Raw genomic sequence first — 25532 nt, 5'->3', positions numbered from 1 at the left:
TAAATCCTAATAAAATAGTACACACAGCATCTGTAAGAACAGCATCAGCCAAGAAAGTATGCATGGCACAAAGAAAAGCCTCACTGTAACTCTTGGCAAGAGCTTTTCCTGAGTGCACTCTACGCATACACCCCTAAGAGTGGGTGGGTGTTAACGTTCCTAAGAGGGGACAGGTGCCTAATTGTCAATATTAGCTGACTATCATTGGGGCCCTTCTGTAAGGTGATGCATGTGTGGCTGTCCCTTTAAGACTATGCAATGAATGGCTGATGGGCTGCTAAGTAATAGGGGCAGTCTCTATTGGCATTCTCTGTGTGGAGCATGGGATTAAGCTAGGTAGTTCTGCTCACCATTCCTGGCTCACAACAGGTCTGGTCCAGATCACTTGGGGGTCTGCTGCCCCAGAAATCTCAGTCCTCACGATTAGGTCCTCATTAATGTAGACACACACAGCAATGGGTCTCCTGAGCTTTGGTCCCAAGACATAGCGACTCTCAGTGGATCAGCCTCACAAGCTTCTCCTTAGGAACAAGCTGAACATGCTCAGTTTGGTGTGTATTGCTTTTTTCTTGGGAGAGTGCATGTGATTAGCACAGGGCCAATCAGCACTGTCCAGACAGAGGGTCAGGGGTTTTGCAGCCTCATAGGACTAGTAGAATAGTAGCAGAATGAAAACTCCTCCTACAAGCTTTAACCAGACACTGATAGAAGTCATAAGACTGCTCTAACTGCTGATGGAATAAAAGTATTTAGCAGTTTATATTTACAAAAATTTTTGCATTTCCATGTTCTGTGTACTGTGGGAGACCAGATATAGACAATGCAGGGTCCTGGGTTTAGTAACACTTTAAGTAACACTTACAGGTCTTGTCCCTCCCTTCAGCCTGTGACTGGATAGTGGAAGGAGAAATAGCACACTAATTAGCTTATCTCTCTGAAACTCTGCTCTCCCATACAAACAGCATATTCAGCATAGTCTGTTGTTTTTCTGCAGTCTTATGTCCTTTCTGCATGTTGGCAGGTTGCCGTTTCTCCTTCCCGTTGGCTTCTGTTGTTTCTTCTTCATGTTGGCAGTCTGTTGTTTCCTCTAGCCTCTGGCTGTTGGGCGCATTGGTACAATTTGGGTCAGTGGGGACACAGACAGCAGTAAAAACCCAATACAGCTTCTAATCCTTACCCACTCAACATAAGAATTAAGACTTTATCAGCGTAGCCCCTGCCCCCTAGAGGAGGCGCTTTTGTTCAACTTCCCTGTACCTAGTGCCAAGATCCTCTTGGCAGCACCACACTCTCTGACACACAAAGGCTGAAGAGACAGTATTTATTTGGGCAGTAAACCCAATGAGAAAATAACAATACAATGGCAACAGCAATAAACAGTCGCAAAGTGAAAACAAATTTGTACTATACAACATTGAAAATGGGAGGACCAAGTATTTCTGGACCCAATCCCCTCCCGATACCTGATTTCTAAATCTAAGGCGGTCCTAACTAGAGGCAATGCTCTCCTAGAGGCAAAAAGGTCCTAGAGTCTCTCACTGGCCATTGTGGTACTAGACTTTGAGACTCAGAGTCCTGCATTGGAGCTCAAATAAATGTGCAGTCCCATGGTATAGGGTGCAAGTCCCAAATTAGGTTAGCGCTGTCCCTTTAAGAGGGGGTAATGAGGTTGTGGACAGTGGTTTCTCACCACTATGCAGTCTGTTGTGAAGTCTCCTCCATTTCTCTGGTGTGCAGAAACATTGGCAATCAAGGGTTGCTTCCCGCAGAACCTATAGCATTGGCCACAACTCTGGACTGTAGTGACAATCTCTTATGAATCCATTGATGCCCCCTGCTTGCTGGGTCCCTTCAATAGCAATGGCCTCTGAGCGAATGCGGCATCACAGCCCCACTCCAACACAGTGACAAACGCTGGCAACGAGCGCAGTCTCAGAGCTCTAACCCCCCCCCATAAGTCTTTGCTCCTCCCAGCAGTCCTCAAGCAAGGGGGAATGTGGCTGTTCCTCCAAAGGCTGCTACCTGCAGCCACACACAGCTCCCCCAATCTCATCTCCAAGCAGTGGAGATGATGGTGGGCCAAGCCTCAGTCATGGCTCCAGCTCCAGGAAGTCAATGAAGACTTCTGCTCGTTTAAAGCAAACCTTTTATTCAAAAAATATGTAGGCTGCCATTGCTGTCACACTGATGCAATGGCTTTATTACGTTAATGCTAAGCCAGTGATGCAGCACCTATACTGCTCTTATACCAGGTGTGTTTTAAATATCACATTTATTTAAAGCGGTTCTCCATTCTGGAAAAATAAAATAAAAGTTAACTGCTACAAATTCTATGGCTGCTGATTTTTAATAATAGGACACTTACCTGTCCAGAGAACCAGCATCGTCCTCACCCAGGCTAGTTCTTCCCCAGCCTTCGGGTTCCTGCTGCCAGCATCTTAACTGTAGGCAGCTGGCTGTGCAGCTTGCGGCTTCACAGCCGCTGCCCACTGTGCATGCACGAGCTGTGCTGCACTTTGTGAATGGCCCTGTAGTCTTTTGGGACCTGTGATGTGTCCCAGAAGACTGTGGGGAGGGAGGGGCAGAGGAAAACTTCCGCTCAGATCGCCTAGTCAAGATTAGGTAGTCCCCCCCCCTTCAAAAATGACCTGCCAAATGTGGCAGAAGAGGGGGGAAGAGGAATAAAAGTGGAACTTCCCCTTTTGGGTGAAGCTCAGCTTTAGCTAGAAAGGACAAGAGAAGATCAGGAACCGTGTATTTTGTGCCTTAAAGGGTTAGTTCACCTTTACCAAAAAATGGCCTGCGTAGGTGTAGCGCTACCGCCGCAGGGGCTGCTGGTAACATGCATTCTCCACTTGCATCCAGACACAAGAAGTTAGTCCCTTGGTAACAACTCGAATGGGTGAAGGGATTTATGGGATGCCCAACTTGAATCAAGAACAACAGGGGACAACTTCCTTCCTCTTTATAAAAGATCCTGGACTGCTTACCTTTCTGTATATAGACCCAGTCTAATGGATTTAGTAGCAAATGTCCATTACAGACTAGGAGCTCTCAGCCCCTCTTGGAAATAGCACACAAACTTGATTCAAACTGCATGGAGTGTATCCTCTCCTTGTGTAGATCTGCTCCCAGCTACACTGCTTGTAGGCACTACCAGCCCTCTTGACTGCTCTAAAGATCTCTCAGAGGTTAAAGGGGCTAAGCACAACGATGTCCTTTTAGAAAGCTTTCTACATGTGGCAGTTTCTCCCGTTGAATGTCCCTGAGTGTGCTGACGTACTCACACTATCCTCCTTGCTCCTGCTGCCTCCCAGGCAAGATTCCATCTCAAACTGCTCTGCTGAATAGACCTCCCTGAGCCAGCCCGAGCCCAACCTGGAGCTGGAATCTCCCCTAGACCTAGGAGACCCCTCCTCAGCACTCCCTCTTCCACCAGACTCCCTTTCTGGCAATCCATACTCATTCATATTTATGGGCTGGCTCAGCCACTTGTCAGGCCCACTGCCAGGAGATTGGCCAAGTTCCCCTAAGTATGCAGATAAACCCTTCTGGCCTCCGCCCACCAACTTCTTAAAGTTTCTCCAAACTTCCATAATCATAATCCAATAATGGTGTGGGTGAGCAGTAACAGCCCGGAGTGTCTTAGCAACATTCCTGGCAACAAGAAGGACAGGGTGGTAATGCCATCTCTGAGAGTTTTTCAGTCAAGCTACTGTACGTGGATGACCTACACCTATAGCAAGGGCATTATCCGAATTTAGTCAAAGCTGCACAGTTTGCTTTTATCTACAGGCACACCTTTACCAGCATAGGCAGTTTTTTGGTAAAAGTGAATGTAGCACCCTCCTAGGTGCTAGAGAGTGCATAGTTGTGGGTTTCCCTGTTTAACAGGGGGGCTGGCAGGCACATTTAGGTGCTCTCTGCCTAACAGGGAGCAGTGATCCATTGCTAGGGTCAGGTCAGTGTGATCAGATGCTGCTCATGTTTTCTGCCTGTTTCACACTGGTCCAGTAGGAAGGGACATATTGGACAGTGGGAGGAAAACTGCCAGATGGGAGCATGGGTGTAGATGCAGCCCTGGCCATTGGCAGAGGAAGGTGCCTGAAGGCATGCTGGGTGACTGTATTTATACCAGGAGAACACATCTGCACGGGGTCTTCGGGTGGAGAGCAAGCTCCCGGAGGGAGGGGAGCTGCTGGCCCTCCTCTGTATAGGCTGCCATGAGTCCTCAGGTGGTCGACCTGAGGGCCAAGGCCGCAGAAGCTGCAACCCACATGTCCTGCAGAGCTGACTGAAAGGGAGACACACCTAGCAGGATCTTTTCCTGGCTACTGTGAGTACAGACCTAAATCTAGGGGCCTGTTCTGTGAGGGCCATCCCTGCAAGCTAGTAAAGTTAGTGGACAAGTGCCGGCTAAAGGGGATACTGGTTAGTGTCCTGAAGAATTAGAGTTCATTGAGTCTGCTGCCAGAGCAAGCAAAGGACTCATTCTTCTATACTAATGCTGTATGGTTCAGCAGAGGATCTGCTATCCAGTTCAATCAAGAGTGTCCTCTTCTGTGCATAGTGAAAAGGTGGAGTATCCCACTAATCCCTTCTCCTATCCAAGTTCTACCAATAAACACAAAAAAAGACAAATCTGCTAGACTGGCCATTGGATAACGAGCAGATGAGTGTGCATCTGGTCCTGTGAAAATACCAAAGCATCTGGCTGCAGGATAATCAGTGGGAGGCCCAGGGAAGTCTATACTCAGAGACCCCTACGGGGGTAGTGCAACATGAACTAGCCCTTTAACTTGTTTGGATCCGTGCTATAGCCGAATGACAGCTACAGAGTGGACCTACTTTGCCGGGTGTACGTCTATTGATGTCCTCACGTGCCCGAGCAGCCCGAGCGCCCCCTGTAGGGCGCGCGCGGCACGCTCTGTGATCAGCGAGTCTATGAGATTCAGCTGATCACAGATCGGAGTAAGGGGTCAATCCCGACCCCTTACCATGTGATCAGCTGTCAGCCAATGACAGCTGATCATGTGATGTAAACAGAGCCCGTAATTGGCTATATTTTCTCCTTGCGCTGACAGCGTGAGGAGAAAAAAAAAGGCGATTACCGGCGGCTCTCAGAGGGACATCGGTCCCGATCAAGTAGAGCTCCCGACAGCTGATCTGTACCCACCTGTGCCACCTGCCAGTGCCACCTACCAGTGCACAACAGTGCCACCTACCAGTGCCCACACTGCCACCCATCAGTGCCCACAGTGCCACCCATCAGTGCCCACAGTGCCACCTATCACTGCCCACAGTGCCACCTATCAATGCCACCAATTAGTGCCTCATCAACAGTACTGCCCATCAGTGTCACCTACCAGTGCCCATCAGTGGCACCTATCAGTGCCCATCAGTGCCATCTATCAGTGGTACCTATCAGTAACACCTATCAGTGCCCATCAGTGCCACCCATGAGTGCCCATCAGTACCACCTTATCTGTCCCCATCAGTGCTGCCTTATCTGTGCCTATCAGTGCCCACCAGTGCCGCCTCATCAGCGCATATCAATGAAGGAGAAAAATTACCTGTTTGCAAAATTTTATAACAAACTATGAAACATGAATTTTTTTTCTAAATTTTCCATCTTTTTTTGCTTGTTTAGCAAAAAATAAAAACCCCAGCTGTGATTAAATACCACCAAAAGAAAGCTCTATTTGTGTGGGAAAAAATTATAAAAATTTAATTTGATTACAGTGTTGTATGACCGCACAATCGTCATTCAAAGTGAGTCAGCGCTGAAAGCTGAAAATTGGTCTGGGCAAGAGGGGGGTTTAAGTTCCCGGTAAGCAAGCGGTTAAGTGGTGAGTTATGTTTGAGAAATCTGAGAAAGGTTCCACACACCTCAAACCAGAAGACCTTTTAACTAGAGTTCCACTTTACTGTAAACTAGGAAGCTGAAAAGTCAGCGGCGTAACTAGAACCTTAAGGGACCCGCTGCAAGAAGTCATTCAGGTCTTGTAATACATGCTGCTCATGTGACAGTTAGTATACCACCCATACATTGGAAAGGGGAATGTTGAGTTTTGTTTCCAGACAGATCTTCACCGACATCTGTTTTCCATTGTGGAAAATCACATGATTTCCTGTCAGCAGACTCTGACCTGAACGCCAGGAAATATAGTCATGACACATCGTACTCTGAACAAAACATTCACTAATTAACTAAACATTTCGTAAAAATGTGCATGGACAAGTTCTTTTATAAATAATGGGGTTATTTACGAAAGGCAAATCCACTTTGCACTACAAGTGCACTTGGAAGTGCAATCACTTTAAATCTGAGGAGTAGATCTGAAATGAGGGGAAGCTCTGCTGATTTTATCATTCAATCATGTGCAAGCTAAAATGCTGTTTTTTATTTTCCTTGTATGTCCTCCTCGGATCTACAGTGACTGCACTTCCAAGTGCACTTGTAGTGCAAAGTGGATTTGCCTTTAGTAAATAACCCCCAATGCAAGATATGTACTGACTGTGATAAAACAAACGCACACTGTGAGGTATTGTACTCACAATAAAAATGTCAAATCACAAATAAGCCCCACTGAGGATGTGTCTAAATGGTTGCTTTAGGCAACACAAATTCTACCTCCAGATCCTTGTAGCTTATTTAGAATTCAGCAACTTCGGCAGATTATGTAACATAACATATAGGGCACCGCACTTGAGACAATGTAATGTACAGCATAGTACATAGGGTACAGCAGTTGGGATAATGTTCTCTACAACACAACGATAGGTACAGCACCTGAGACAAAGGGGCTTGATTTACTAAAGACTAAAGACTTTGCACTTCGCAAAGTGCAGTTGCATCCTGCAAGAGCGATTGCTCCAGAGCTTAGTAAATGAGCAGAGGCTCTGTTGATTTCCATTATCCAATCATGTTCAAGCAAAAATGTTGTTTTTTTTAAATTTTCCTAAGGCCCCTTTCACACTGTCGGACCGTTCAGGTCCGCCTGTCAGTTTTGTTGGCGGACCTGAACGGGTGCTCCATGCTAGTCTATGGAGCGACGGATGTCAGTGGTGACATGTCCGCTGACATCCGACCCAATCCGCTAAAATCAGACGGATGGTCCTACGTTCGCATCCGTCCTATCGGATCGGGTGAGATCTGATGAATACGGACATGCTGTCCGTTTTCGTCCGATCTCTCTATAGCAAGCAGCGGCGCTCGACAAGCCCCTCTCCGCTCATTGAGCTGAGAGGGACCTGTCATCCGCCGGCTCAGCGGAGATCAACGGAGAGATGTCCCGCTGAGCTGGCGGACAGAGGCGGACTCTGTGGCAGCGGATCCGCCTCGTGGGAACGATGCCTTACACATGATTGGGTATTCTACAAAAAGTGAGTCTTTGCCTCATTTACTAAGCTCTGGAGCAACTGCACTTGCAGAGTGCACAGTCTATTTGCCTTTAGTAAATTAACCCCGAGGCATTGTGCAAAAGCACCTAGGGTACAGCAGCTGGGACTATGTAATGTACAACATAATGCATAGTGTACAACAGTTGAGACTATGGGGTTAATTTACTAAAGGAAAATCAACTTTGCACTGAAAGTGCACTTGGAAGTGCAGTCGCTGTAGAACTGAGGGGAAGATCTGAAATGAGGGGAAGCTCTGCTGATTTTATCATCCAATCATGTGCAAGGGAAAATGCTGTTTTTTTATTTTCATTGCATGTCCCCCTCAGATCTACAGCAACTGCACTTCCAAGTGCACTTGCAATGCAAAGTGGATTTGCCTTTTGTAAATAAACCCCTATGCAGAGTACAACATAACACACGGGGTACAGCAGTTAGGACTATGTAATATACAACACAGTGCATAGGGTACAGCAGCTGGGACTGTGTAATGTACAACATAGCTCATAGGGTACAGCAGTTGGGGCAATGGGGGTTATTTACTAAAACTGAAGCATGCAAAATCTTCTGCAGCTCTGCATAGAAACCAACCAGCTTTCAGGTTTTATTGCCTAAGCTTAATTGAACAACCTGAAGTTAAAAGCTGATTGACTACCATACACTGCTGCACTGGATTCTGTGTGCACCAGATGTAGTAAATATCCCCCCCTCCCCCCCCAATGTAATGTATAGCAGTTGGAGCTATGTAACATACAACATAGTGCATAGGGTACAGCAGTTGGGACATTAATGTATAACATAGCGCATAGGTTACAGCACTTGGGGCAATATGATATACAACATAGCGCATAGTGTACAGCAGTTGGGACATTATAATGCACAGCATAGCACATAGGGTACAGCAGTTGGGGCATTGTAATGCACAGCATAGCACATAGGGTACAGCAGTTGGGGCATTGTAATGCACAGCATAGCACATAGGGTACAGCAGTTGGGGCATTGGGGTTGATTTACTAAAGGGAAATCCACTCTGCACTACATGCGCACTGCAAGTGCACTTGAAAGTGCACTTGTAAGTGTAGTCAATGTAGATCGCTGTAGATCTGAGGGGAAGCTCTGAACTTAGGGGAAGCTCTGCTGATTTTATCATTCAATCATGTGCAAGCAAAAATGCTGTTTTTTATTTTCCTTGCATGTCCCCCTTTAGATCTACAGCGACTGTACTTGAAAGTGCAGTGCACTTGTAGTGCAAAGTGTATTGCCTTTCATAAATAACCCCCATTGCAATGCACAACATAGCAAATAATAATTGTACATTGTAATGTACACAGTACATTACATCGTTCCAAGTGCTGTACCCTATGCGCTAAGTTGTACATTCCATTGTCCCAAGTGCTGTACCCTATGCGCTAAGTTGTACATTCCATTGTTCCAAGTGCTGTACCCTATGCGCTAAGTTGTACATTCCATTGTCCCAAGTGCTGTACCCCAGGGCCGTCTTTAAGGCAGGGCAAAAAGGGCAGCTGCCCTGGGCCCTGTCATTGTTGTGGGGCCCAAAGCAGCTGCCTCATACTTTCCAACTATCCCAGTTTAAATTCCCTTGGCCCTTGAAGTTTTTGTCCCTTGCTGTGTCCTAATATCTCAGTGTGAAGTGCTGCTACTAATGCTGCCCAGCTCCACCCTATTGTTGTGTACAGATGACTCACCTGCAGACTCTGTGTTTACATGTAAATAACCAGCATTCATATGTAAATAGCAGCATTCACATGTAAATAGCTGCATCCGGCTGCATAGATATGTTAATAAAGGCGACATTCATTTTTATATCTTGCCCCTTGCAGTGAGGAGATGATATGCTGTAACCTCTAGCAACCAATCAGTGAGCAGTATTACTGTACAGTAATCTCTAGCAACTAAACAACAAGCAGAAATCATATGCTGTAACAATTAGCAACTAATCAGTGAGCCGTAATGTTCGCTGTTACCTCTAGCAACCAGTCAGTAAGCGGTAATGATACACTGTAACCTCTGGCAACCAATCGCAATCACTGCCTGATCTGATACAGTAAACTGATTTTAAGTCTAGCTGCTATTTATTGTATGTTTCAGAGCAGGTGGAGAGCCAAACTGTATGGGGGGGTGGGCCCCCCAAGAAAACGTTTGCCCAGGGTCCAATCAATATTAAAGACGGCCCTGCTGTACCCTATGCGTTAAGTTGTACATTCATTGTCTTAACTGCTGTACCCTGTGAGGTTGATTTACTAAAGGCAAATACACTGTGCATGTTGCAAAGTGCAGTTGCTCCAGAGCTTAGTAAATGAGGAGAAGCTCTGCAGACTTCTATCATCCAATCATGTGCAAGCAAAAATGCTGTTTTTTTTATTTTCCTCGCACGTGATTGGGTATTCTTTGGGAAGTGAAGCCTTACCTCATTTACTAAGCTCTGGAGCAACTTTGCAAAGTGCACAGTCTATTTGCCCTTAGTAAATCAACCTCACAGGGTACAGTAGTTAAGACAATGGAATGTACAACTTAACGCATAGGGTACAGCATGATGTAATGTACAATATATAGTGCATTGGGTACAGCATTTTAGACTATGTAATGTACAGCATGCACAGTTGTGGTCAATACAAATTTCCCTGTTATATTGGTGGTTGGTATAAAAACCTTTGTTACTTTGGTGTATAGTGGCAGAATGGTCTAATACATTGGTGGTCAGTGAAGTGACCCCATTATTGAAGTGGGAGAAGGCATAATTACTTTGTAGTAGTTGAGTGAAAGGCTCCTGTTAGTTGATGTCAGTGGGAAATGGCCCCCAAACGTTGGTGGTCAATGGTTACCCTAGATGGGTTGATTCCTGCACCCCCTGTGCCAGAACTGTAAGAATATCATTGGATATTGCTCACAGACCCAGAAGCCAGCCAGGGTACTTTCATTCACTGAAAGTACCCAGACTGTCATCTGACCACTAATGTTCTGGAGCCCATTAAAGGCACGCACCTCCCTATTTGTAATGGACCCCTGTGTAACTGTACAGGCAACACAGCTGATATGTCCACCACCTCTATCAGTTGTAGTGGGGCTGATAAGATAGAAATTTTAGTGATGACAGGTTGATAAAAAGCGTGGTGTTAGTGCCAGGAGTTACATAGTTACATAGTAGGTGAGGTTGAAAAAAGACACAAGTCCATCAAGTCCAACCTATGTGTGTGATTATATGTCAGTATTACATTGTATATCCCTGTATGTTGTGGTCGTTCAGGTGCTTATCAAATAGTTTCTTGAAACTATCAATGCTCCCTGCTGAGACCACCGCCTGTGGAAGGGGATTCCACATCCTTACCACTCTTACAGTAAAGAAGTGAGTACACCCCTAAGTAAAAATGTCCAAATTGGGCCCAAAGTGTAAATATTTTGTGTGGCCACCATTATTTTCCAGCACTGCCTTAGCATTCTTGGGCATGGAGTTCACCAGAGCTTCACAGGTTGCCACTGAAGTCCTCTTCCACTCCTCCATGATGAGATCACGGAGCTGGTGGATGTTAGAGACCTTGCGCTCCTCCACCTTTCGCTTGAGGATGCCCCACAGATGCTCAATCGCATTTAGGTCTGGAGACATGCTTGGCCAGTCCATCACCTTTAGCCTCAGCTTCTTCTAGCAAGGCAGTGATCGTCTTGAAGGTGTGTTTGGGGTCATTATCATGTTGGAATATTGACCTGTGGCCCAGTCTCTGAAGGGAGGGGATCATGCTCTGCTTCAGTATGTCACAGTACATGTTGCCATTCATGGTTCCCTCAATGGACCGTAGCTCCTCAGTGCCGGCAGCACTCATGCAGCCCCAGACCATGACACTCCCACCACCATGCTTGACTGTAGGCAAGACACACTTGTCTTTGTACTCCTCACCTGGTTGCCATCACACACGCTTGACACCATCTTAACCAAATAAGTTTATTTTGGTCTCATCAGACCACAGGACATGGTTCCAGTAATCCACATCCTTAGTCTGCACATCTTCAGCAGACTGTTTGCAGGCTTTCTTGTGCATCATATTTAGAAGAGGCTTCCTTTTGGAACGACAGCCATGTAGACCAGTTTGATGCAGTGTGAGGCGTATGGTCTGAGCAATGACAGGCTGACCCCCCACCCCTTCAACCTCTGCAGCAATGCTGGCAGCACTCATATGTCTATTTCCCAAAGACAACCTCTGGATATGACACTGAGCACGTGCACTCAACCTCTTTGGTTGACCATTGTGAGGTCTGTTCTGAGTGGAACCTGTCCTGTTAAACCGCTGTATGGTCTTGGCCACCGTGCTGCAGCTCAGTTTCAGGGTCTTAGCAATCTTCTTATAGCCTAGGTCATCTTTATGTAGAGCAACAATTATTTCTTTCAGATCCCCAGAGAGTTCTTTGCCATGAGGTGCCACTTTGAACTTCCAGTGGCCAGTATGAGAGAGTGATAACACCAAATTTAACACACCTGCTCCCCATTCACACCTGGGACCTTGTAACACTGCCTACAGGGAGGGGAAATAGCTAATTGGGCCCCATTTAGACATTTTCACTTTTGTTGCCAGTGGTTTAGACATTAATGGCTGTGTGTTGAGTTATTTTGAGGGGACAGCAAATTTACACTGTTATACAAGCTGTACACTCACTACTTTACATTGTAGCAAAGTGTCATTTCTTCAGTGTTGTCACAGGAAAAGATATAATACAATATTTACAAAAATGTGAGGGATGTACTCACTTTTGTGAGATACTGTATATATATGTAGCGCTGGTACAGACGCCATGTTTAGGGGTTCGTTTCTCAGCCACCTGCTGGCCCTCCTGGCCGACTGGTATGCGTTAAGAGTACCACCTCGTGGTTCTCCGTCCTGGAGGCCCACGTCGCTGCGGCGTGTGGGTGGGCCCAGAGGCCTGTCTGGGGCCTACCACAGCAGCAGAGGAACGGTCCTGAGCTGTCTATCCTGAGTGAAGAAGCTGGACAACCGAGAAGTTCCCAGGGGAGGACCCGTCATGGAAGGATCATGCAGAGTGCTGGTCTGGAGAGGGGCCTGGTGACTCGGTTGGAGGACGTATCCTGAAGTAATCTTACTGCATAGTACTGCCGGGTTGGCTTAAAGGTTCAAGTACTGTGTCTGACATTCATTGCAAACCAATACATCCTGTGGCAGAGGATCGTACGGGTTTTATTCCAAACAAGTCTGTGGCAGAGACTTTTTTTCGTGCTACGTACTGGCTGCTAGGCAAGTGAGAGAGGCCTATCCAGGCGGGCAAAGATTGAGTCCCACAAGGGGAGTGCATTCAACCATTCAACCACAAGTGTTAAATTCCAGAGAATGTTCTAAAGAATACTAAGGAAAGGTATTTGAGCTTCCCTGCAGCTTTCCTTCTGCCTCTTTCCTGCTACTTCCTTTATTATTGGTTCATTAAAGCATTGAAAAATCTACTCAAGTGTTGGTGTCTACATCATCCAGAGGTAAACTCAATGGAACCCTAGACCCGGTGTCGGTGAAACAGAGGTATTGAGAGTGAAGGTAACAGCCCGCTTTAAACCAGCAGCTCCACCGAGAGTTAGTGCTACATGTGGGGGCGTCGTCCTTGGATTTGTTAGCCATCAGTTCTTGCAACCTGGAGAAGTGTTTCACCGGGAGTTTACGGTGAGAGCTGGACTTTGTCATTTTCTCAGGAGAAGAAGAGGTTAAAAGTTGCAGGACTTTATTTCTGAGTGCGTAGGCGGCGGGCGCCAGTAAAAGCCCGGGAGCTACGTGATCAGAAGAACAAGTGGGAGGAGCCTACCCTACTTGATACCGCGTGGGACGCATGTATGTGTTTGGCGCCAGAGAAGAAGAGAGGCCTCGTGATCGTGCTGAGAAGATCAGAGTATGGCCATGTCTTTTCCAGCGATGCAGCCAATTATGGGACCAAGAATGTTCCCTTCGAGAACCGGGTCGAATACTGTGCTGACCGGAACCCTGCTTACAGATACTGGTATTTGTCTGAAGCCGCAGGGGAGGTTTGTTCTCTATACCATCGGAGATCCCAAAGGGCTGGGCATGATTTGCCACAAATGTGAAGGACTGGCCGTACATCTCCGTCCATTTGGTCGCTGCCCGCAATGTGGAGAGTATTTGTTTGTGGTGGAGCAACCTACCATGTCGCTTATCGTATGGACTGGGCTACAGGTGTCGCCACAGTAGAAGCTGCTGCTCCTACTGAAAGAGAATGGCAGGCCGTGACTTTGCCTGTTGTTGCTGAGAATGTTCCGGAGAGAGACACTGCTGTTACCGATTCATCAGCGGACATTACTTTGATTTGCGCGTCCACTACGCCTGTCCCTGTTGTACCTGTCCAGAGAAAGATGGGATATGTGAAGGCTTCCCGCGGCCGTGGCCGAGCCCTACCCCGGAGACTACCCGAACCGGATCCAACAAAGTCCACGACAGGAACGGGTGAGCAATTAATGGGGTATGTATCTGGGACTGTAAATAAATATCTGCCAGCAGAAGAGCTGGGAGATTCAGAGATAGAATCCATGTCAGATCTCTCCAGTGATGATGACCTATTTGAGACTATGTCACAAGAACTGTTGTGGGCCCAAGGCGAGGATGTCGCCTCTGCTATGACTTTCCCTGAATGGACAGCCCTGAGTTCTGGGAAGACGTCACCTTGTGTGGAGCCACACAGCACTGTAAATGAGACAATGTCAAAAGTTGCTAGTTCACTTCAGACACTGGCTGCGTCTATGGTGAGCAAGTCATTGGATTCATGTGTGCCTCCTGGTATGGGAAAAAATAGATCCTTACCGAAACTTGCACGTTTGCAGAGAATGTTGAACAAGCGTGTAGCTATGGAATATGGTTTGGCGTTCCCTTATGTCCCTCAGGACATAATGCAAGTGATTGAAGCTAACCGGGAGCTTTGGTACAGTGAAGCTGTTTGGGACTATTTGTCTGTGCCTAAGCCTTTCCGAAAAACTGGATGTTCTGTTGCTATGGATGAACGCTTCAGTGGATGTTTTATGCACTGGAACTATGGTCGGCACATTCATGCTGACAAAGTGGTCATTTGCAGACCCGGAAAAGATAACGTTGTGTATTTCATCACTACAGTGGATAAACTGGGAAAAGCACTGACATTGCCAGATCCCCGGTTTTATTGGTAATTATGGACAAAAGAACTTTGGGATAGTTAGTTAGTTAGTGTCAGTATATAGAGATCTTCGTGGTCAAGATCTAAATATTCATCTCAGTGTTTCAAATCCAAGGCCTTCTTTTTGCTAGCCGGATTTCTTTCATTTAAGAAAAAATGTATATATAGGTATGGACTCCTAAAGATTATTCTGATGTAGATAATGGGAAGAGAGTTTCATTTTTTTCAAATGAGACTTTGCTCCTGAAACTGTATAGGTTGCATGTGTGTTTAATATGTTTTCATTTTCAGGAACCATTTGATCTCCTATCAAGCTGTTAGGATTTTCAGTTAGACAGATAGTGGGGTTATGTACAGTCATAGGATGGTTTTGTTTGCGGATGTGAACATATTGTTTTACAAATGTTAATCTTATAATGCCTTTCTACTGTCTTTCCTTCTTCTTTGCCTAAATCCAAGTTTTAAGCTCAAATACCTACTCTCAGGCTTGGGAGTTATTATTTTTGTGACAGACGTTGAGGACAACGTCTATTGTAGTGGGGGGAGTATGTAGCGCTGGTAGATTTTTAATCTACCGCTGATAGGTAAATCTTGTGGGTTACTTGTTAGAGGAAGTTAGATTTGCCTCTGTTCCAGCTTGGCTGAGTTGCAAGTAGTTCCACACTGTGCCGGTGGGTGTCGTTGTCACCATGGGCTGGTGTTGGAAAAGCAACGTGTTGAAGTGTATGAGTGCTCCTCTGTCCCGGAGACAACCCGGTGGAGGTGGTCCTCTGAGTTGCATTCTGGGAGAGGGTATTTATGGGACAGACGCCATTTTTAGGGGTTCGTTTTTCAGCCACCTGCTGGCCCTCCTGGCCAACAGGTACGCGTTAAGAGTACCACCTCGTGGTCCTCCGTTCCGGAGGCCTACGTCGCTGCGGCGTGTGGGTGGGCCCAGAGGCCTGTCTGGGGCCTACCACAGCAGCAGAGGAACGGTCCTGAGCTGTCTATCCTGAGTGAAGAAGCTGGACAAACGAGAAGATCCCAGGGGAGGACCCGTCATGGAAGGATCATGCAGAGTGCTGGTCTGGAAAGGGCCTGGTGACTCGGTTGGAGGACGTATCCTGAAGTAATCTTACTGCATAGTACTGCCGGGTTCACTTAAATGTTCAAGTACTGTGTCTGACATTCATTGCAAACCAATACATCCTGTGGCAGAGGATCGTACGGGTTTTATTCCAAACAAGTCTATGGCAGAGACTTTTGTTCGTGCTACGTACTGGCTGCTAGACAAGTGAGAGAGGCCTATCCAGGCGGGCAAAGATTGAGTCCCACAAGGGGAGTGCATTCAACCATTCAACTACAAGTGTTAAATTCCAGAGAATGTTCTAAAGAATACTAAGGAAAGGTATTTGAGCTTCCCTGCAGCTTTCCTTCTGCCTCTTTCCTGCTACTTCCTTTATTATTGGTTCATTAAAGCATTGAAAAATCTACTCAAGTGTTGGTGTCTACATGGTCCAGAGATAAACTCAACAGAACCCTAGACCCGGTGCCGGTGAAACAGAGGTATCGAGAGTGACGGTAACAGCCCGCTTTAAACCAGCAGCTCCACCGAGAGTTAGTGCTACATATATATATATATATATATATATATATATATATATATATATATATATATATATATATATATATAGTCACATTAATATTGGGATGTGGTGTATACACTTTTAATTATATGGGGATAACCCCCCATTCCATCAAGTTGCATTCATTCCATATAGTCATATTCCTCCTTCTCCTCTGCTGCTTTATCACATTCTGCCAATTCCCAATTCCCTCCCCTTTTCTTTACTCTAATTTTCTTCCATTTCCTCATCTTTTTCTCTTACTGTACTCTCTTTCACAACATAGTTGTAAATCTCTCTGGTTATCTAAATGAAAAAAACAATCTATGTTGAAGTACACATTTTAAAGTTCATACCTTAGGGGTTGATTTACTAAAACCGGTTAGTGCAAAATCTGGTGCAGCTCTGCATGGAAAACAATCAGCCCTAAGTGTCTACTTTTCAGTTGTAAAAGGCTTTGCAAAATGTTGACACCATGGAAATCCTGTCTAATAATAATAATAAGGATACAAAAAAATAGGGGAAGTTGTGGCACTATCCTATTCACTTGAATGGGTAATTGTGGTGCCCATACTGCCTGCCAAACACACAGAAGGTACAATAGGTACAATAATTGCCATAGCTCCTGAGCATCAAGACCATGGCATATGTACATCCCCGATCATTGCTATTGATATGTAGGGACAGAAGCCCTGTACCATAAATAAGGCAGCCACCTGGTTTACTTGTGTGGTCTGAAGTGGAAAAAATGCCATGTTCCACCTGTGGCGGCCCTGTAGTCCAGATGTGAATCTAATCAACCTTCTGCAACCAGCATTAAAATGGCCAAAAACAGGAAATGTGTTCCATAGACAGGAAATGGCATTTTAAACATACTCAGACATGTTTTTTCTGTGTTTGTCCCATGAAGATCACTAAAATAACAGAACTGGTTACAGAGGTTGCAATATGGAAAGTGGACACTAGATGGTGCTGGCCCATAAAGCTGAAAAGCATAAAACAACATGGGGGAAAAAAAAGGAAAAAAAAAAAACAAAAAGCAGAAAAAAAAGACAAGACAGAAAGGTTTTACAATAAATAAAAGAAAGTGTAAGAAGGCTTCTACTATTAACAATGACCCTGTAATGGAGAGCCTGATGTCTGGATCAGAAATTATAGCTTTTTGGTGCTTCTTCTACCTATAGCAACCCCCGTTTCTTTTAGGCTAGGTTTCCACTATTGCGACCCCAAAGTCGCGCAATTTACAGTGCCACTTTGCAGTGCGATTTTTGATGCGATGTCATGCAACTGGTGAGAACCATGTGATAACAAGTTGCACCGAAGTCGGAACAAAGTAGTACAAAAACATTTTTTGGAGTCGCTGCAACTTGAATCGCACCAATTAGAACGGTGACCTTTGAAATACATGGATTTTGACTTGTCATGGGACTTCACATGTGTCAAGTCGCACAACAACTCGCAGTAATGGAAACAGAGCCTAAAGCGGTTGTAAACCGCTGGTGCTTAAAAAAAGAAAAAAAAACCTTCAAGACAATGTCATAAATGTACTAATATGCATTGCATACTAGCACATTATGAGAAACTTACCTTAGAACAAAGTCCTCCCACACCGCGATGTCACCGTTGAGACGGCTGACATCTTCCCCCTGGTCTTTCTTCCGGGTTTTACATGAGTGGCGGGGGGGGGGGGTAATGACGCTACTCCCGCACATGTTTGGGAGCCGCACAGGCTCTAAAGGCGCGGCACTGTAGGCCGGACCTTCAGAGCGCATGCGCAGATGATGTCATAGATTGCATGCACTCTGAATATCTCCTAAACTGTGCAAGTTTAGGATATATTCACAGTACCTACAGGTAAGCCTTATTATAGACTTACCTGTAGGTACAAGTGGTAGTACAGAGTTTACTACAATTTTAAGGCAAGCAGACCGACCACTATTTTGTTTCCCCTAGGTCTGAAAACACATTGCTATAGTTCCTGCCCAGACAGCGCTGGAACTGAGCGACTGAGAAAAAGTTCTGAAAACACATTGCTATAGTTCCTGCCCAGACAGCGCTGGAACTGAGTGACTGAGAAAAAGAAGGGGAACTGTGGTCCCGAGACTGGTTGGGCAGTAGACAATGGCTGGTAGCTGAATCCTGGGACAGACCAAGGCTAGAGCAGGAAGTAAGCAAGCATAGCCTGAAAACAGTTCCAAGGTCAGGGCTGGTGAAAAGCAACAACCAAAATAATGAAAACAAGAGTGCATAGGCCCAGTTTATGGGACTCAAGGCTAGTCAGTAATTTATATCTGGTCACTGACTCACCTTTTAGAGCTAGGTGGGGTCCCTTGAAGCAAATAAACACTACTTAGTTGCAAGCTTAGTCCAATTAACAACACAAGGTCAAGTTCAGGTAGCAATCCAAACAGTAATTCAGGGACAAAGCAAAGGTGGTTAAAAAGGAAATTCAAGAATTTTTGGCGCTACCACCAGCTCCGTAACTTTTTTTATACCAAAGGACATCTTTCCCTGATTAGGATCACTCTAATGGCGTTTGAATGCCTCTAGGCTGACAATGACCCTACCCCACACACATGATCTCTGTCTTATCAATTGCTCCTCTTTACTGCTTCACCATCTAAACCGGGCCACATTAGGGAGTGGAAGCGTGGCTTACAGTGCAAGTTCACTGAAGAGCAACTGTAACATTTATACCAGCTGACTCACTCTAGCTCAATAGATACTAAAACACAAGAAAACAACAACAAATTATTGACCAGATGGTATAGTACACCTGTGGCAATGGCCCAGATTTACCCCTCCGCAACTGACCATTGTTGGAGAGGCTTCAGGATATTTGGATTCTATAGCTGAAATCCTGGAAATTGATCTTCTCCTTTTACTGGCCCACTTCTTGCTCCATGTCCCCACTGTCCCATTAGTACGCTATAAACCAACTGCTCTCCCTCATTTGCTTAATGCAGCTAAATGATACTACTGATGATGCTACTGATCTATTGGAAAAGCTCCTGTGTTCTTAGCCATGGGGCTGGATCAGGAAAGTAGCAGAAATTATGGAGGCTGAGGAGTGGGTTGCTACATGTAAGGGAAAGAGAGGCCAATTTGATTCTATTTGGGCACCCTGAAAACTATATACAACTGGGTCCCATGAGGTCTCCTCTAGTTTGAATGTTGCTTTATTAGCCTTAGCAAACCCCTCATTTCTGCAACTTTTCCAAGCAAAGCAACAAACCTAATTAAATGAACCCTTCCTTATCTGCTCTTGCGGAAGAGGCTTCTGGTTCCATCATTCTAGATCTGGACGTGGTGAGAGTATATGGGACATTCAATTATATCAGCGTCCCATTTATTCAAACGTTTTTCCTCTACCCTTTTTTTTGGGGGGAGGGAAGGGGTTATTGTTCTTTTGTCCATTGGTGTGATTCCTATTTACCAATTTAGAAACTGTCCCCCTGCTGTGACTCAGTTGGTACATTTTAATGAGCAGTGATCATGGGGAGGAACCTCAGGCTCTGCTGCTCTACTCACAGACATGACAATAGTGTGGAGGTTGTATAGATCATGCACAGTTTGGTACTACTGAATTTAGTCTGCCTAAGGGGTATCTACAGTCATGGCCAAAAATATTGGCACCCCTGCATTTTTGTCAGATCATGCACCACTTCACCCAGAAAAGTGTTGCAATTATAAATGTTTAGGCATTCTCATGTTTATTTTGTTTGTATCCGTAGGACACAAAAAAGGGGAGAAACAAAAAGCCAAATCTGACACATTCCATGCAAAACTCCAAAAATGGACTGGACAAAATTACTGGCACCCTCAATTAAATATTTGATAGCACACCCCTTGGAAAAAAATGAAATGAATCGCTTCCTGTAACCAATGAGTTTCTTACACCTCTCTACTGGAATTCTGGACCACTCTTCTTTCATTAAGGCATATTATTGGTGAAGGTGTTGCAAAGTTGCAAATGCTTTGCCCCAATTAAAGGTAGGTCGATTTAGGAAATTGGTACCAAAACAGACAAGCAGGGATGGCAGTGGCAGAACTATCAGGGTCGCAGCAGTTGCACTCCACTGTCGGGGGCCCAGCGGGGTTGCTAGTCCCAGGGCTCTGAGCGGAGAGAGTATTTCTCATACAGCTCACAGCTCCCTCCGTCCTCTCTTGCACAGGATGAGAGAGGAGACACAGTTGATCTGCTCCTTCTCCCCCCTCCCATCTCCTGTGTGTGCTCTGCGGGAAGTCAAATGTGACGCTAATGAGCCCTGGCATTCCGCCACTGTCGGGGGCCCAGCGGGGTTGCTAGTCCCAGGGCTCCGAGTGGAGAGCGTATCTCTCATACAGCTCACAGCTGGCAGTTCTCCCTGCTCCCTCCGTCCTCTCTTGCACGGGATGAGAGAGGAGACACAGTTGATCTGCTCCTTCTCCCCCTCCCCTCTCCTGTGTGTGCTCTGCGGGAAGTCAAATGTGATGCTAATGAGCTCATACTCCCCGCGGTACACACAGGAGGAGAGCGGTAGAGGGAGGAGAAGCAGATCGGCTGTCTCCTCTCTTATCCCATGTGAGAGAGGATGGAGTGAGCAGGGAAAACTGTCGGCTGTGAGCTGTATGAGAGATACGCTCTCCACTCAGAGCCATGCTGAGGAGACAGGATGCATTGATGAGCAATGACCAGCTGCACTTATAGGTGGCATTGATGAGCAGTGATCGGCTGCACTTATAGGTGGCATTAATGAGCAATGATGGGCACTGATAGGCGGCACTGATGGGCACTAATAGGCGGTATTGTTGAGCAATTATAGGCGGCACTGATAGGCAGCATTATTAAGCACTGATGGGCACTGATAAGCTGCATTGATGAGCACTGATAGGTGGCACTGGTGGGCACTGATAGGCAGCATTGATGACCACTGATAAGCGGCACTGATGGGCATTGAGCACTGATAGGTGGCACTGATAGAAGGCATTGATAAGCACTCATAGGTGGCACTGATGGGCACAATTAGGCTGCATTGTTGAGCAATGATAGGCGGCACTGATGGGCAGCATTAATTAGCACTGATAGGCACTGGTAAGCTGCATTGATGAGCACTGATGGGCACTGATAGGCGGCATTAATGACCACTGATAAGCGGCACTGATGGGCAATGAGCACTGATAGGTCGCACTGATAGGTGGCACTGATGGGCACTGATAGGCAGCATTGATGAGTACTGATAGGTGGCACTTATGGACGTTGATAGGCCGCATTGATAAGCACTGATAGGTGGCACTGATAGGCATCATTGATGAGTACTAGTAGGCAGCACTGATAGGAGGAATTGATGGGTACTGGTAGGCAGCACTGATAGGTGGCACTGATAGATGCTGATAGGCGGCACTGATGGACACTGATGGACACTGGTAAGCAGCACTTATGGGCACTGATAGGTCAGCCCTGATGGGCACTGATAGGCAGCATTGATGGGCACTGATAGGTGGTAGTGATAGGTAGTATTGATGATGAACACTAATAACACTGAAATGCAGCACTGATAGGTGGCATTGATGAGCACTGATAGCACTGATGGGCACTGATAGGCAGCATTGATGGGCACTGATAGGCAGCATTGATGAGCAATGATAGGCGGCACTGAAATTCAGCACTGATAGGCAGCATTGAAGGACTCTAATAGGCAATCATTGATGAGCACTAATAGGTGGCACTGATAGGCAGCACTGATTATCAGTGTAAACAATTTACTGACATTCTTGACAGTTAACAGCTCTCTTTTCTTACACAGACACAGCGTGGAAGGAAAGGGCTGCTGATAATCCATAAGTCTGATTACATGTGATCAGCTGATGGTAAATGGCCTCAGTGATTGTGCTGAATGCACATCCCAGGGGACACATGGGAGGCAGGGTTTTGGGAGGATGTCCATGGAATTGCTAGCCCGGGGCTCAGATTGGAAGGAGGGGGAGGGGCCCATCATGGTTTCTTGCACCGGGGCCCTGAAGGTTCTAGTTACGCCCCCTGAGGGATGGATTTGTTCTCTACACCTATAGAGCCTGTTTTGGATGCTGCTCCAACAAATATTACATGGGCCAGTTATTTGGCTGCATGGTTATTGTCATGTGCCTATAATACTGTATTTGCTCCTGCAATACTTAAAATACTTACTTTAAACTTCCTAAACTCTCTAATGAGAGCATACTCCTATGCTCAAACTGATTACATTTTAGTAAGCATCTTGTTTTTTTACATTAAATATTTGCCCTTAATATCTTTTTTTTTTCTCAGGAAATCAAACAGTGAAAGGGTATAGGAAATATAATTTAAAACCAGATGACCTAAACACCAGAAATTCTCATTTTTATGTACAGCTTTATTTATTTTATTATGTACAGCTATTAACATACATAAGGTCTAAATGTTCTGAGTAGTGTTTTTTTTTTTTGGTGCCCTCAAGGTCTCAGCTCAGGGCTGGCGCCTACTAACCAGAAATGTTGAGCTTGATTAAAATCTCAGGACATATTACCAAGAGAAAATTAAATGTGTTTATTAGGAAGAGACTAGATGGGTAAAGGATTATTTTTAAAGCATTATAATGAAACTGAATTCAAAAAGTTAAGATGAGCTATGTTCTAGAGAACATTTCACTAGTACCTTGAACAATTGCTCCTGAAATATAGCAGTACATTTCCTGGTATGTGGGTACCTTAGGACTCTTGTGCCTGCAGCTTCATACCTGTGTATTTGCATTGTGAAATCTAAGGCACTTATACAGCTTGATTGAGCTTTCAGAAAGCAAGGGGTGTAGAGCTGAAGTTAAACTCTGCGGAGCTCAGTGAGGAGAGCTGAGAGATGATTGGAGGGAAGGGACACCCCCCTCCCACAGCACACAGGCTGTGTGCTGTAGCTCCCTGCCCATCAACTTTTTACCTCTTGGTGCTGGAAAATAATGGTGGCCACACAAAATATTGACACTTTGGGCCCAATTTGGAAATTTTCACCTAGGGGTGTACTCACTTTTGTTGCCAGCAGTTTAGACATTAATGGCTGTGTGTTGAGTTATTTTGAGGGGACAGCAAATTTACATTGTTTTACAAGCTACACTCATTACTTTACATTGTAGCAAAGTGTCATTTCTTCAGTGTTGTCACATGAAAAGATATAATAAAATTTTAACAAAAATGTGAGGGGTGTACTCACTTTTGTGAGATACTGTGTATATATATATATATATATATATATATTGTGACAGTAGGAGATGCTGTCAAGGTAAAATTGATAGTTTGGGGGACACATGATATGCACATTTGCTTGGTGCAAGGCTACAGAGCATAAATGTGGACTGGAGAAAACTGCTTTCGCAGCTTTCTCCAGATTTTGAGATCCACCAGCATATTGACTGGTCAGGTGTGTGTTGGGCTATTTGTAGACACCTGACCATAGTTCTGGGCTCCACCCTCCCGAGGAGTCCAGGCAAGCAAGGGAGAAGTGTGCATGTCTGCACAGGTCTGTCAGAGTAGACAGAGGGTCCAAGCCTGTGGGCTGGAAAAGGAAGCTGAAAAAGAGTGCTGAGGTACTGGGTGTACAGGAACTCTGTTATAGAGCCGAGAGGGCTGAAGCATAAGTCTGAGCAGCAGTGCTGCTAAAGAGAGCCAGGTGGCTTGGTATTTTTGATTGAACTTACATTGTTGCTGTGGAAAGCTGAAACCCCTGTGTGGGCAACTCTTCTGTTATCGGACATTTTCTTTCTTTAATAAAAGTGGGCCTACAAGCCCTTAAAACTGCATATCTGGCGTGGACTCAGCTCACTGGTAAGCTCTACCTTTTAAGCTAAACCAACCCCCGATGTTACAAGTGGTGTTCGAATGCGGGCAACAGACGGTGAAATCCGGGTCCTTGCTCTACAGTGAGTTCAAGTCAGTAACTATTGGCTGTGTGTGGAAGTACAGCCAGGCAAAAGGCATTGCGTATTGCAGGTGGTGTACCTGTGAATGAAAAGTCAAATTTTTTTTTCTCTGCTATGAACTATGTTTGTGTGCATGAGACAGCACAATCTGTGTGTGCACTGTGCAGGTGAGGAAAGCTTGCATGAAGTGAAAAGCAACTTGCTTTAAAGTGACAGTGCTTCTTTTTTTGCTGGAGGCCGCAAAAGTGCAGTGGAGTGACTGCGAATATGGAAAGTCCACCAGTGTTTGAATTGGCTGTGGACTGGTGCAAGCGGCACCTGGCAGCGCTGAACCAAGCTACAGAGGAAAGAAAGCCAACCCTCAGTGTAAGGGGAGAGCGGCTGGATGTTCATAACTGGAAGAGGGGTGTTGTTGCCCCTGGCAACGCTCGTGCATGTATGCCAGAACGCAAAGAGGCTTGTGCGTTCCAGCCAGCTGGGAATCACCAGGAGAGAAGCGCTCTGGGAAAAAGTCGTCCAGTACCATGCCTGGAATGTGGCCAGCTGGGGCGTGGCATGTTTTCTTGTCCTAGGTTCTGGAATTCAGCTGGAGATAATATCGCTAAGAAAAAGTCTTTATCTGCGGGCCCAGATTACTGTGAAAATATGTTTGCAGTCACCCCTAGCAACAAGAAGGAGTTTCCTGTTGTGTCGGCAGGTGGTGCTAAACAGTGGGAGATGCCTGCTGTAGTTTCATCCCGTGGCCACCAGGGGGAGTTGGCCAGTAAAAGTGCAGCAGAGGATTGGATCATAAGACAACGTACTCAAATGAAGATGGTGACCCCAACTACTGCGGTGGGTAAGACTGACTTTAACCACTTCAGCCCCGGAAGGATTTACCCCCTTCCTGACCAGAGCACTTTTTACAAATTGGCACTGCGTCGCTTTAACTGCTAATTGCGCGGTCATGCAATGCTGTAACCAAACGAAATTTGCGTCCTTTTCTTCCCACAAATAGAGCTTTCTTTTGATGGTATTTGATCACCTCTGCCGTTTTTATTTTTTGCGCTATACACGGAAAAAGACCGAAAATTTTGAAAAAAAATGATATTTTCTACTTTTTGTTCTAAAAAAAATCCAATAAACTCAATTTTAGTCATACATTTAGGCCAAAATGTATTTGGCCACATGTCTTTGGTAAAAAAAATGTCAATAAGTGTATATTTATTGGTTTGCGCAAAAGTTATAGCGCCTACAATCTAGGGTACATTTTCTGGAATTTACACAGCCTTTAATTTATGACTGCCTATGTCGTTTCTTGAGGTGCTAAAATGGCAGGGCAGTACAAAACCCCCACAAATGACCCCATTTTGGAAAGTAGACACCCCAAGGAAATTGCTGAGAGGCATGTTGAGCCCATTGAATATTCATTTTTTTTGTCCCAAGTGATTGAATAATGACAAAAAAAAAAAAAAATTAC

General features: G+C 45.5%; 1 protein-coding gene across 8 annotated transcripts in view; it reads right to left on the bottom strand.

The window, feature by feature from the left end:
• Positions 1 to 25532, bottom strand: part of CTSK (cathepsin K) — a 61597-nt gene that overhangs the window by 15446 nt on the left and 20619 nt on the right. For 3 of the 8 annotated variants that reach the window (XM_073609645.1, XM_073609647.1, XM_073609653.1), the window contains exon 1: positions 351 to 856. The exons of 3 other annotated variants lie outside the window; for them this stretch is intronic. The gene's annotated coding sequence lies outside the window, so the exon portion shown is untranslated. 2 more of the 8 variants (XM_073609648.1, XM_073609651.1) reach the window with 1 other exon arrangement.

Source organism: Aquarana catesbeiana, linkage group LG13 (assembly GCF_042186555.1).
Source record: "Aquarana catesbeiana isolate 2022-GZ linkage group LG13, ASM4218655v1, whole genome shotgun sequence".
NCBI classification, from domain to species: domain Eukaryota; kingdom Metazoa; phylum Chordata; class Amphibia; order Anura; family Ranidae; genus Aquarana; species Aquarana catesbeiana.
Note: the sequence above shows the minus strand (reverse complement) of the source record. Positions and strands in the feature narration are given on the sequence as shown.